The sequence below is a fragment of the Myotis lucifugus genome, unplaced genomic scaffold (genome assembly GCF_000147115.1).
Source record: "Myotis lucifugus unplaced genomic scaffold, Myoluc2.0 scaffold_253, whole genome shotgun sequence".
NCBI lineage: Eukaryota > Metazoa > Chordata > Mammalia > Chiroptera > Vespertilionidae > Myotis > Myotis lucifugus.
In genome coordinates, this window is record NW_005871301.1 from 700070 (window position 1) to 714060 (window position 13991).

The window sequence follows — 13991 nt, forward strand, 5'->3', positions numbered from 1 at the left end:
CGTAAGTCTAGCCCTTGATGCATCATGCTTATCCAAAGATGCAGTTATATTCGTGCTAAAGGAGTTTTAGTCCTTTTTTTTCACTTTCCCCCCCATGGTACTACCTCGCCCATGGAAAGGGCTCATTTCATTAACTTATTCAAACATTTACTGAGCAACTCCTATGTGCCAGTCTGTATCATATCATATTGTATGACAATAATGTGACCCTTATTCTCAAAAAACACAAAATCTTGGTAATTTGGGTATCAAGAAAACTGAAGACAATTTAAGCATGAAGTACTTCATGAAGTATGATATCTGCAAAGTGCCACTGGACATAGAGAAGACGGGAGCATCAGAGGAAAGAGTGAACTGAGACGATCAGGATCAATTTTCACTTTATATGATCAGACATACTAAATGGGTGCTACCTTACGAAAGTATCTGAATTCAGAGGTGTAATCATTTTGGATAATCTTCACTATGCAGGTCAAGAAAACCCCAAGAACAAACCAGTACTGCTTCCAACTCTTAGGAGTCCAGTGAGCTTGTGGAAGACAGCTGTTGGGCTCTACAGCGGAAGTAGCATTACCGCTAGGAGACTGTCTGTGGTGTCTCATGTTACCAATGCCTAGGTCAGGCCTCTCTTCATGTTTACTAAAATCCACCCCCACCTACTTCACAGTTGTCTGAAACATTATATGGAGCATTTATTTCTTCATCCACCCTAAGTTTCTCCTCAATTAACATGAAAATCTCTTTGGAAAGGAAGTAGGTTGTTATTACTCTAGCATGGAGTTATTTTACTATGCCCTGAAGACAAGCTTAAATAGGAAAATAGAAGGAAAGTCATGACTTCCTTAGGTACCAAAGGAATTCAAAGGGCAGCACTGAGTCTGATAGAAAACAGCGAGGAGATAGGAAACACTGGCTGAACACAAATGTTCCTGTCATTATTTTACCCTGATCTACTAACATCTTCCTTTACTCCTTTGAACTCCCTTCAACACTAACCATCTGCCCTTCTTTCCTCCCTGTTTCTGAACTCAAGCCTCCCCTCAAGAAAAACAAATAAAAAATTCTGTTTAAGATCAAAGAAGCTCCTCTAATGACCTCAGTTTTTCTGTTGAGCTTGATCACTGGGAGGTTAAAATAAAATGATTCACAGACACTACAGATCAAAGCAAACACAACGTGTATTGGCCCCTCTGCTCAGAAGTACACTTCTGAGCACTATACTGCACTGCACCAGGGAACATTTGGGCCTCAAAGAAGACACTTCATGTACAACACAAGCTATATTACCAGCATGGGTTGGAAGCAATTATATCTGGTCCAGTAGATCCCTGGGCTTTGCTAAGAGGCCAAAAATTATCTTTTTACATTATACTATCAAACTTATTAAATTGGTACTAATAGAATTCTCTAGTGTCAGAAAATTTGGAGCAATCTTCCTAGACCCACATCTAAGAAGTTGATAGTCAAAGCCCCCTTTTCAGGAAAACAGTTCATGAACACATTCTTTTACTAACAACAAACAAAGAAAAACCAACCAAACAAACAAAAACCCATTTCTCTGGTACCAGAAAATGCAGTTGGCAATGGGGATAAAATGATGAATGAAACACAATCCCAGCATTTGGGGATCTCAAAACAGTCTAATTTAAAATAAATGAAAAAATAATAATAAAAGGAATGGATAGCCCAGCACAGTGTGGCTCAGTCATTGAGTGTTGACCTATGAACCAGGAGGTCACAATTTGATTTTCTGTCAGAGCACATGCCCAGGTTGTGGCCTCAATCCCCAGTGTGGAGTGTGCAGGAGGTAGTTGATCAATGATTATCTATCATCATTGATGTCTCTCTCTCTCTCTCTCCCTTCCTCTCTGAAATCAATAAAAATACATTTTTTAAAAAATAAGAAAATGAAGGAATGGATAAGATTTCTCTGTTTTCAGACAAGGCAGTACTGCCTTACTGGAAAGGAAATAAATTACCTAGTCAGGCAATCTGTTCTTCAAAAAAAATGTGAAATATCATAACAGAAGAAATTATTAACAATGTGATTCTTCTTAGACAGGCCTCTATGTAAAATCTCTTGTAGCAGATGATTTTGTGACTCCTAAGATGCTCTCTGTTTTCCATTACTCCAACTACAGGGTAAATTTATCTTAAAATCAGGTACTGGTATCCAAGGCTGGGGAGGACTCTTAGACACATTTTAAACTTGAACACCAAGAGTTGATCAGCTTGATGAGGGATATAGCCATGGTACAGCTATGGCTCCCAGGAAATGTCTAATCAGAATGTGTATTTGCTCCCATTCCAATTCCTCAAGCAGGAATTAATCAATATCTCCAAATAAATTTTTAAAATGTAGATGCCAGAAAATTTTGTTTTGCACTACCCAAATAACCCAAGCTGAAAGATTAAATCCCCTCATTCCACATCTTAAGGAGAATTGCTTAACTATACTTGTTAGTTGTGTGATAAAGAAATTGTTGAGTAACCTTTACTACTTGAGCCAAACTAGGCATGTACGGGAATCAAGATTGCTACTTTAGATGTAGGCAGATCAAGAAAGACCTTGGAAGTTGAATGACTGGTTTGTCATTGATCATCTAGGCAGAGGGGAGTCAGTGAAGCCTTCTGAGTAAACAAGCTACTTGGTAAAACTGGAATTTTGGAACATGTAAACTGTGGACTGTAGAATGAATTGGAGGCTGGACAAGGCGTCTAGATTGGGGTTATTTTTAACATTAAGTAGTAGGTGGTATTTAAAAGGGAAAAGGAAACAAAGATAAAATGTAAGATTTATTTCAAAGAGAAAAATACAAGGTATTTGGATTTATTATACACTTTGGAAACTTAAATCTAAGTGCATAATGTTTAATTCCAGCTGGGTTATGTTTACAACATGATTTATCTGTAAACTCCGGTTGATAATGCACCTATCTCACAGAATTATTATAATCATTGAATGATATAATGCATTTGTAAATATAGTATTAGAATAATGTTGCTACATAACAAGTAGTCTATCAAAACAATTTTTTTCCAATATTACTATATTATTATAAACAAAAAATTAGATTAAACAACATCTTCCTTTTGAACAGTGTTCTTCTCTTTGTATTCACCGTGTTCTTTTAAAGTTCTAAATGGAAGATTAAATACATGGATTTTAGCATAAAATATCACTGGATGAAATAGCAATTGGTGCACTGTGGGGATAAAAAAACTTATTTTTCACCATACATTGCTTAGTGTTTTAATTTTTAATGTATTGCCTATTTAAGAAAAATATATTAAAAATAAAATAGAAGCAAACATGTGTGGTCATATAGGAAAGCAATTAACAAATGATAAATATATGTTTATTCAAAAGTGAGGATAATTCTAATAATGGGTTAACATTCATTAAGGGCCTACTATATGCTTACCACTGCTTTAATTTATTTCACACATATGATTAAATAATGAGGTTAGCACCATTACTCTCCTGAAATACAAGGGAAGTATTATTAGTACCCCCAAGTTATTGGTAAAGTACAGGGAGGTTTACTTGCTTTCTCCAAGATTATCATGCTTATTAGTAGCAGAACTAAGAAATGAATCTAGACAATGCAGCTATATATAGGTACATACTCACTTATAGGTATAACAATTAAGAAAATAAAATCAGAATTAAGTCTCTGTGTCATCAGTTAGCTCTGTCAGCCATAATATCTGAGACGGATATTTCTGCAAGGGAATAATCTATGTCTTTAAACATGTTTCTATGTTTAACGAGGCTACCGCTATAGTCTAATAACCAGCCACATCTGAACAACCTATTGATATCCTAGGATAGACCGCAGGAATGGAGCCATTCCCTCCTCCCCCCACAAAAAGAAAGAATAAAAATGAAACAATAAAAATCTTTGTAGTGTAATCAGTTTGGAACTAGTAAGTCCTCTTCCATCTCCAAATTAAACGTCACCATCCAGAAGCAAATAAACAATCAGTGAATTTTTTAATTCTTCCAAAATTCTGGAATTTCTTAAATATCTGTGTACTGTGCACCTGCCAAATGAATTATTAAATGTCTGAGAGTGGCGAAGCTAAGTTAAAGTGACTGATCAGTGAAATTGTAGCCACTGGGCAGAAGAGCTGCCGGCTGAGAACTGCACCAATGGCAACCTCACTCAGAGTGTGCAGCATCTCGCTGTGAAATCACCGTTATGTGGCCTGCACCTGAATGCCTGGCTCAGGGGAGACTTTATGAAAGGAGCCTGGTGAAACTTCTGAATGACACCGGGCCCGTGGCTTCCTGGTTTCAAAAGATTCGAGTTTGGAAGGAGAGTGGCCTGAACTGGCCTTTGTCAAGATGTTTCATCAAAACCCACTTTATAGAAAACAATCACTTCAATTGTTTTAGTTGCCCTTTGACAACTCCGTAATCTCCCGTTTTTACATTTATCTGGTATCGTAAGCAAAGTCTAAGGCAAAGTAAATGTCACATTTGTGTGAAACTGCCTGACCTCAAAATGACAAATAACTCTGTGATCTTTGGCAGGGGTTGCTGAAACATTAAATTCATTGAGTTTATCTTCAGCTAGGTGTAGCCTAGGGCACCCTGTAGCAATCACATGTCCCTAGGAAGCCTTTCTGATTCATTTTTACTCACTGTATTTTCAAGTCAATGGAGTTACAGACACATCTTGGTGAAGAGGGTCAGGTGATCTGTGAGTTCATGCGAACTGAGTTTTCATTTATAAGTGGAACTGAGAGTTACTTATTTGTGAACTGCTAAGTAAGTTATGAATAGTTACAAAAAGTTGCATGTTACTAGAGTTTACTGAAGAAACTATTTCACTAATCTACTGCTACTTCCTGGCAACCTTAAAACAACATAGCAAAGTTCCTACAAGGCACATGGACTTTGGAATTCCCAAATATTTTAGGAAGACATCTTATCAATACAGTTTGAGTGTTTTTTTTTTGAGACATCCCTGGTTTTAATTGCTGTTGTTTAATTTTTAATTAGTTTAGCACCACCATTCTCAATGCCACTTCTAGCAGGTGCTTTGGTTAATTCTACAATGTAGTCATGCTCTGTTTAAAGATGGGGATACATCTGAAAAATGCATCATTATCTTAGTGGAAACATCACAGTACACTTATACAAACCTAGATGGTATAGCCTAATACACACAGGCTACTAGTATATGGAATAGTCTATTGTTCTTTACTACAAACTTGCACAGAATGGTATTGTACTGAAAACTGTAGCAATTGTAACACAATGGTACGTATTTGTGCATCTATACATAGAAAAGGTACAATAAAAACATGGTAAAGAACAATCAACAACAGTGCACCTGTACAGGGCACTTATCATGAAAGGAGCTTGCAGGACTAGAAGTTGCTCTGGGGGGTCAGTGGTGAGTGGTGAGTGCATGTGAAGGCTGAGGATGTATATTACTGAACATTACTGTCAACTTTATAAACACCACACACTAAGCCTACAGTAAATTTATAAAACAACATGAGATTAAGTCAAACAAGAGAATATGATGCAATCAAGAGACATGGTAAATATTAGATGAGGCTGCTACAGTCATAACATAGCATACTGTTTTACAGAAAGCTTTTTTTATAAAGAGAAACAGTACTCTCTAAAATAACAATAAACAGAATAGTAAATACACAAACCAGTAATATAGTCTTTTATTAACAATTTCACATATCATGTATCGTACATAATTGTATGCGCTGTACTTTTATACAACTGGCAGTGCAGTAGGCTTGTTTATACCAGGTCCATCACAACCATGTGAGTAATACATTGCACTATGATGTTACAACATCACCAGGCAATAGGAATTTATCAGCTCTCTAATAATCTAACGGGGCCATCATCATATATGTGGTTTGTCATTGACCAAATATCATTACCCAGTGCATGACTATATATAGTGACATATTTACACCAACAGTATTTTTGTTCTATAATTTTCCAACTCTACTAGGTACATAAGGAAGGAGCCAGGTGATCCTTGCTGTAGCTTAGTCCTTAACAAGTTAGACCAGGGTAGCTGTCCTTTTCCAGGGAATTAACATTCTGATCTTTTATTTAACTAAGTTATTTAGGCACTTGGATTCAATTAATGCTTTCTTCCCCTCAAGTTTGCATTTATGAAATGAAGATGCCTGATCCTCATTGCCTAAAATTATTAAGGCAATATTATCATTATATTCATAAATAATTCTTCACAATTATCTTCACTCACTATTATTACTCTATCTCTTGGAGCATTTATTCTCTGATCTCTAAGTTAATTTTGATTGAGAGTTTGATGTGCCTCCTTTTACAAATCGGTGGTGCAGCATCTTAGAGAATTAGCTCACCTGCAGGGGTTATGTAATCTTGTATCAACATAGGCTTGTTGCATCCCTACCTGAAGGACGTAGCTCTTGTACTAAGATCTTCTCTATGCAACTGCCTCTTCCCAGGATTTAACTGTTTCCACACATCCCACCATCAGCCTAGAAGTAGTCATGTCTCTCTCCTTCCTTGTTAATCACCATGTTACTTCTCTACTTTATTCTCTCCCTTATGTTTTTCCCCCCACATCTTTGTACAGAGCCCATGCATTAAAATCTCAAGTCAACCAGTTTGAATGTGCACTCTGTTTCTTGTCAGCCCCACAAATGATAAAGATGCCTCTTACTTGCTTTTTTGGTATTTTTTTTGTCATAGGTTTTATATGTTTAGAAAATTACTTTTGGTATTTCTGTCTTGTTGTTTTTTCTTTTCCAAATCTGCTCCATAATCTTAACTGAATGTCCACTATGTTTTGAAGCTAAGCCCTGAAACACAAACATGGATAAGACATCTACTTTGCCATGCCTCACTGAGTGGTAGAAAAAGACACATACATGGTGTCACCATGATTTAGCATCTAAATTAGGATACTTCTGAGCAAGAACCAGAGCACTGTTGATAACTGCACGAGGACACTGGCCTAAACTGTAACTAACTTGTACAAACCAAAACAGATTATTGTTTTATATTGTAATGAGTGCTTCAGTTGAGGCATGAACAGATTCCCCGACTGCTAGCTATATGATTGGAATTAGAGATAGAAAGGTGAATATGTAGGTATAAGTGCTTTCCCTTTAGGTTGTTAAAGCCCAGTGCAGACTACAGAACCAAACAAATAACCAACCAAAGTGAGAAGTATTTGCAGACAGACATTCCAATAGACTGAACAACTAAAGCACAAAAAATAGTATTTATAGTCACCTGGGTAGTGACTCTTTTTTTTCCCCAGTGAGAAATGAGAAGGCAGCAATACTGATGTTATGGTCCATGATCAGAAATGTTATAAACATTCCTGTAAACAGAAGCAAATGGATTGCCAGAATAAGCTCTTTGTTAATAGAGATGTAAACTCCAAGGAAAAATAGACATTGCTGTGGCATATTTGAGGTTTATGGGTTTGTCAATACCCTACCTTGCTTGGTGTCCCAGCAGCTACTATCTGAGTAGCCTAGAATAAGCACATCTTAGGTGAGATCCTGTGCAGATCAAGGCCTGACAGCACTCTATGCTGAGGAGCAAGGATGTATAACTGTTCACTTACAAACTCATAAAATAACTTGGAAGACAAGCTGATATCTCTAGTGAGTTCATTAGTCATTGATCTGGAAATTGTAGGAGACATAGTTCCTAAATTGTTAGCAGGGGTAGGGGTGGTAGAGATTTAACTAACTTGTAACGGAGTCTAGGCTATTCCATTTCCCTGAGAGGTTGATTTGAAACTTCTATAAAAAGAGAACGTGGCAAATATGTGGTTATTTGTTCTTTTCCAAGAACTTCAATAAGGACCAATGTGTTACTGACATGGCTAGAAGCTTTCATCTTCTACTCTACCATAGTCATCAATTTTACATGAAATGTAGGAAGTAGGTCAATGGAAATTTGACTGTATTTTAGATTGGTGTTTTCTACTACCCAGGCAATTTTTAGAATTTAATGTCCATAGTGACTAATTTATATACATGGATACAATCTGCTCTCAGCAAAAATGACAAGGGTAGATTTCCCAGCACATGATCCCACTGGACCAATAAACCAGCCAGGAAATAAGACACTGAGGAGGTTCTGTCTTTCATACCAAAATATCTGGACCTGAACTCCAAGGAGAAAGTAACTAAGACTTAGAGTACTAATTTGAATTAAATTTAATTATTTCTCTTCCTCTTTTGAGGAAGGAGGAGGACAAAAAATAAATCCCCTCTAAGCTTTTTTATTTGTTTTCTGTTTTGTTTTATAGGACACTCTAATAGTTACCTAGCTAATTAAAACAGGGTTCCTTATAAGTGAGTAGCTGCAAAAAGGTTAACTCTGATTCTGCTCTCAATAAACAAAATTCAGGAAAGGATTCCACATCTTGGAATAACTGCAATTAATCTACAATTCCAGGGATGCAGTAACTGAGAGGCAAATAGAGTCAAAGGAAAAGGAGAAACTAGCTGCTTCTCTCATTGTAGCTTGTTCTCCATTACTTCATACCATTTCAGCAAAAGCGGCATTCTGAATATCCAAAGATACAGGTTCAAATTTATCAAATTATCATGAATTTGAAAATAATATGGCATTACAGCTTAACTTAAAATTCTGACTTTTGAATTGTTCTCTCTTACAAGCAATATAATTAGCCAAAACTTGCAGGGTGTACATGTGTTTTACCCACACTTAAAGATTTACAAGTATAAAACAAAAGTGTTTCAGCTTTACAGAAGAAATAATCTGTGGTCATAACCATTTGGGATATCACTCTCTAGAAACAAACAAACAAACAAACAAAAAGTACCATATGCAACTGGAGGTATTTCTAGGAAATTAATCACAGGCTAATGCAAAGGCCAGATATAAAAATAATTTATAGATAGAAAAAGCTACATCTTACTTAATCTGGAAAAAAGGCAACAATGCAGTATATTTTATTAGAATGAAATTCTGATGTAGTAAATTCAACATTAAGTATTAATTAATGTATTGATAATAAAACTCTGAGGTAAATATAAAAAGAGAAAATCTTAACCTGTTAAAAGCTGTATCAGGAAATACACATTGAATAGTAAAATATTGAAGGCATTTCCTTTAGAATCAGTAGGAAGACATTATCAATGACTATGCAATTTTGGACTGAAGCTCTTAGCTAGTGAATCAAGACAAGACAAATAATTTTTTTAAAATTTTCGATTTGGGGAGAAAAGACATTGTGAAGATGATATGATTATCTACACAGAAAAGCAAGGAGATTGAGCAAACGATTGGATATAAAAAGAGAGCTCTGTAAGGTTGCTGTAACCAAAATTAATAGCATCTCTAAAAACAGACTAAAACATACCATCTATCTATATTATATATATGAAACCATAATATGCAAATAGATCGAACAGCAGAACAACCAAACAACTGGATGCTATGACGTGTGCTGACCACCAGGGAGCGCGCACAGAACATGGCGGGTGTCAGCAGCAGGTGGCAGAATGCAGAACATGGCGGGCATCGGCCATAGCGGGATGGTAGAGCAGGTGAGTGGGGGTGCCAGACCAAGGCGGGGTGCCGGTTGCTGTCATCGGGGCAAACCTCTGATAGTTACTGAAAGTTCTTTGCTCCCACGTGCTGCGATCCCTCCTGGCGCTCATACTTGCTGCAGGTGCTGGCCCCACTTGGAACTGCTGCCGGTGCTGAGCGATTGGGACCAGTGCCAGGCGCTGGCAGCGGGTGCGAGTGGTGGCTGCCAGCCCCGGTCACCCCTGAGGGCTTCTCCACCTCCCCCTGATCCTCAGGGGTAATTGGGGCAGCAGCTGCCACTCGCACCTGCTGACGGCGCTGGCCCCGCTTGCACCCGCTGCCATCAGCATGTGAGAGCGACAGCAGGAGCAGGGCTGCTGGCAGACAGGGGACCAGGGGCCACAGCAGGAGGGGCTGGGTGGGGGCACAGAGGATGGGCCGAGACCTGCCCCTATGCCCACTGCAGCCTAGTGTCCCACGGTTCTTTTCAAGGTGCATGAATTCGTGCACGGGGTCCCTAGTCCTATATAATAAAGGGCTAATATGCTAATTAGACCGGACAGCCAAACAACCTTCCGGACGTCCTTCTGGATGACCTTCTGGACAAAGCCAGGGCTACGAGGGTCAGCTGAGGCTGCAAGGGGCTGCGAGGGCCGGCCGAGGCTGCAAGGGCCAAGCCCCCTGCACGAATTTCGTGCATTGGACCTCTAGTCTATATGTATAAAAGCCTAGCAACCGGCTGAGCAGCTGATAGCTATGACATGCAATGACCACCAGAGGACAGATGCTCAACTCAGGAGCTGCCAAGCTTCAGTGACTTGGCAGCTGCAGTTGTCGGGAGATGTACCCGGAACCAGAGAGGAGGGAGCACGATTCCAGGTTGTGCCACCCAAGAACCACCCTCTCACAATCTGGGACGCCTTGGGGATGTCAGAGAGCCGGTTTCACCCTGTTCCTCACAGGCCAAGACGAGGGACCCCACCGGTGCACTAATCTGTGCACCAGGCCTCTATTTATTATAGAAACGGTGAAAAAAAAGGAAGGAAGGAAAGAAGGGAAAAGGAAGGGGAAGAAAGAAAAAAGTATCTATAAATACAGTGCAAGCCATGCCAGCTATTAAAGAAAACCTAGCCCTAGATGGTGTTGCTCAGTGGGTAGAGCATCGTCCTGTGGACCAAAGGGTCCTATGTTTGATTCCAGTCCATGGCAGTAACCTTGGTCGCAGGCTTCTCCCCAGCCTGGGCCCTGGTCAGGGCACTGCAAGAGGCAATCAATTGATGTGTTTCTCTCACACAGATGTTTCTCTCTATCTTTCCCTCTCTCTTCCAGTCTCCCTAAAAATCAATGGAAAAATATCTCAGGTAAGGATTAACAAAAAATAAAATTAAAAAAATAAAGAAAACCTATATAAATAGAGAGATACACATGTTCATGTATTGTGGGGCCCAAGACCTTAAAGATTTAATTTACCCCCAAATGAATCTACATAGTTAATGCAATTCTAGTCAACATCTCAATATAAACTTTTTTGGAACTTGATATACTGCTTAGAAAACTTATACATTAGTAAGACCTAATTGCTCAGTGTGAAAAATCATGAATGAAAACCCTGTATAGCTATTAGCTAAATCCACTGCTAAAATAAAAGTGTCTCTCCTAGCTGGGCCACAGACAACTGTTACCATAGTCTATTTATAGTCATTAACTGTCAAGTCACTTTCTCCCTGCTAAGCGAGGTGTCTACAAAATCCTCATGATGTCTGTTGTGTGTTCTGACTTCAGTTTTCGTGCCTGAATAGTGACATTCTTTTGGAGCCAAGCAAAGAATTTGCAGGCAGCCCTCACTAACATGATCTACATGGTTGTCTGCAGCAAGTAGAAGCCAAAATCATGAGTAGGGTCTCTGCTGCAGCAATAATGTCTGACCTAGACTGTTAGCAATGTGGACACCCTAGGAAAGTAAGGAAATGAGACCTAAGAGTGGCCGAATGTGAGTCCATGCATATTCACAGGGAGACATCAACTGGCAGCCCAGGGGCCTCCTAATTACGCTGCATTAGGAGGACCCGGTGTTCCCAGCTCCCAAGGGCACTCATGCCAGCACATGTGCCTGGAAATCAGTGAGGCCCTCCCCTCGCCCGCTAATAGGCCTCTGATGCTGGTCAACATGACCCAGAGTTTCTGGGCTGGTTCCTCTTCCAATCCCTTTCATTTTCTATTCATCTCCAGTGGGTTCATTTGTCTGACTCTCTGCTTGGCTCATTTCGGAAAGAGTCCCCAAAGGGGGAAATTATCTGTTTGGGAGTGAAGTGCTATGAGGAGCAGCTGCACAGGACAACACGCTGGGAAGACAAACATCCCTACCTCGATCTATTCATTATACACACTGCACCTGCAGTGAAGGCTGAGTGCAATGCTGAGGAGACCGGGCACGGGTTTTGAATTCATCAAATTTTGGTGCTAAGAAAACCAAATACAGGAAGCAAAGGAATGCTAATAAAAAAGAATTACTATAAGGTTTTAATATTGGAGCTAATTCCAATATTGATTTCAAATAGAGATAAAATTTGCAAAGACCTAGAAGACTATTCTAAAATGTCATATCTGTATGTATATACAAAATATCTAAGATATGACACATATCCCTGATTAGATTTTAAGTTCTGTAAAAGGTAAGCCTTATACATTTTTATGTATCCCCTGCATTGTTTATTATAAGTTTTTACATGTACTAGCACTCAATAAATTAGAGAGAAAGAAATTAATATTTGTTGAGTACCTTGTGTATGCCCCCTCTCATGAATTATAGTGCTTAGTTTATTTCTCAATAAAAACCAGATATCGTATTCTGTATTTTACAGATGAGGAAACATGCTCGGAGTGGTTCAGTGACATGCCCAAGGTCTCAGAGCTAGTAACTGGCTGTGTTTGCATTCAGATGCATGTTCTCTCAGCTGTCCTATGTGGGGTTTCAAATTCTGATCCACTTACTTTCTTTTCTACTTTTAAGGATTCATGTGATTGCAGTAGACCCTCCCAGGAAGTCCAGAATAATATCCCTATCTTAAATTCAACCCATTAGTAACCCTGATTATATCCCAAGTCCCTTTTGCCCTATAAGACAATCTTTTCAAGATGGTGGTATTTCATTATATTCACATCACAAGGATCAGGGTGTGTATGATCTGGGAAGGTTATAATTCTGCCTACTGTACCATCTCTGAGAAATATGAGCCCCCTAGTCACCACAATATTCTCAAACTGACTGCTATACTTGTCCATTTATCATCAACAAAGTACCAAGAAGCATTCTAGTCCATCCCCTGTGTGCCAAACATGTTTTTCCCTATCCTTAGTGTGCAAAGCATCAGAAAATGAACAGGGCCAATAACCCCTGGCAGGACTGTGACTCATTTCGGCATCTGCTGGTCTCTTGGCACAAATACTTTAAAGTGACTGGAGACAGCCTGAGTATAAAGTTTAATGAAACACTGGCTATGTCCCCAGAATTCCCACTTTGGGAACTAGGATACCTAGATAGGCACAGTCCAGTGTTGCAGATTTTGGAGGCAAAAATTCCTCAGTGGGCCACTGGAAGTGATGGTAAGCAAGGCCACTCCTCTTTTTACCCTTAGCTTTTGGGCCCAGGTATTCTACCTGCTGTTGTACAACATATGTTTTAAGTCTTTGAGGATGTGTACTAAGTCTCATCCTTGGATAAAGTCATCTCCAAATTGTCACCTCAGCTAAACCTTCATAAAGCCATTCCATTACTATATCAAGTGAGCAGCTTCTGGAAGGTGAGGTATCTAATAATGCACCCAGCTGCATTTCCATTTCTTTAAAATGGGTTCCTTATAGGATATTGAAGAAAGAAATTGAGGAAGATATAGACAAGTGGAAGTATGTACCATGTTCATGGATTGGAAGAATTAACATCATTAAAATGTCCATATACCCAAAGCAATCTATAGATTCAACACAATTCCTATTGCAATACCAATGGCATAAACAAATAATCCAAAATTTTATATGGAACCAAAAAAGACCCAGAATAGCCTCAGAAATCTTGAGAAAAAAGATCAAAGTTGGAAGGACCACAATACCTAATATCAAACTATACCACAAAGACATTGTAATCCAAACAGCCTGCTACTAGATAAGAACAGGTATATAGATCAATGGAACAGAACAGAGAGCCCAGAAATCACCCTATATCTTTAAGGTCAATTAATATTTGACAAAGGAGGCAAGAGCATACAATGGAGTAAAGACAGTTTCTTCAATAAATGGTGTTGAGAAAATTGGACAGGTACATGCAAAAAAGTGAAACTAGACCAACTTACACAATAATACACTCAAAATGGATAAAAAATTTAAATGTAAGTTATGAAACCATAAAAATCTTAGAAGAAAACATAGGCATAAAATCTCA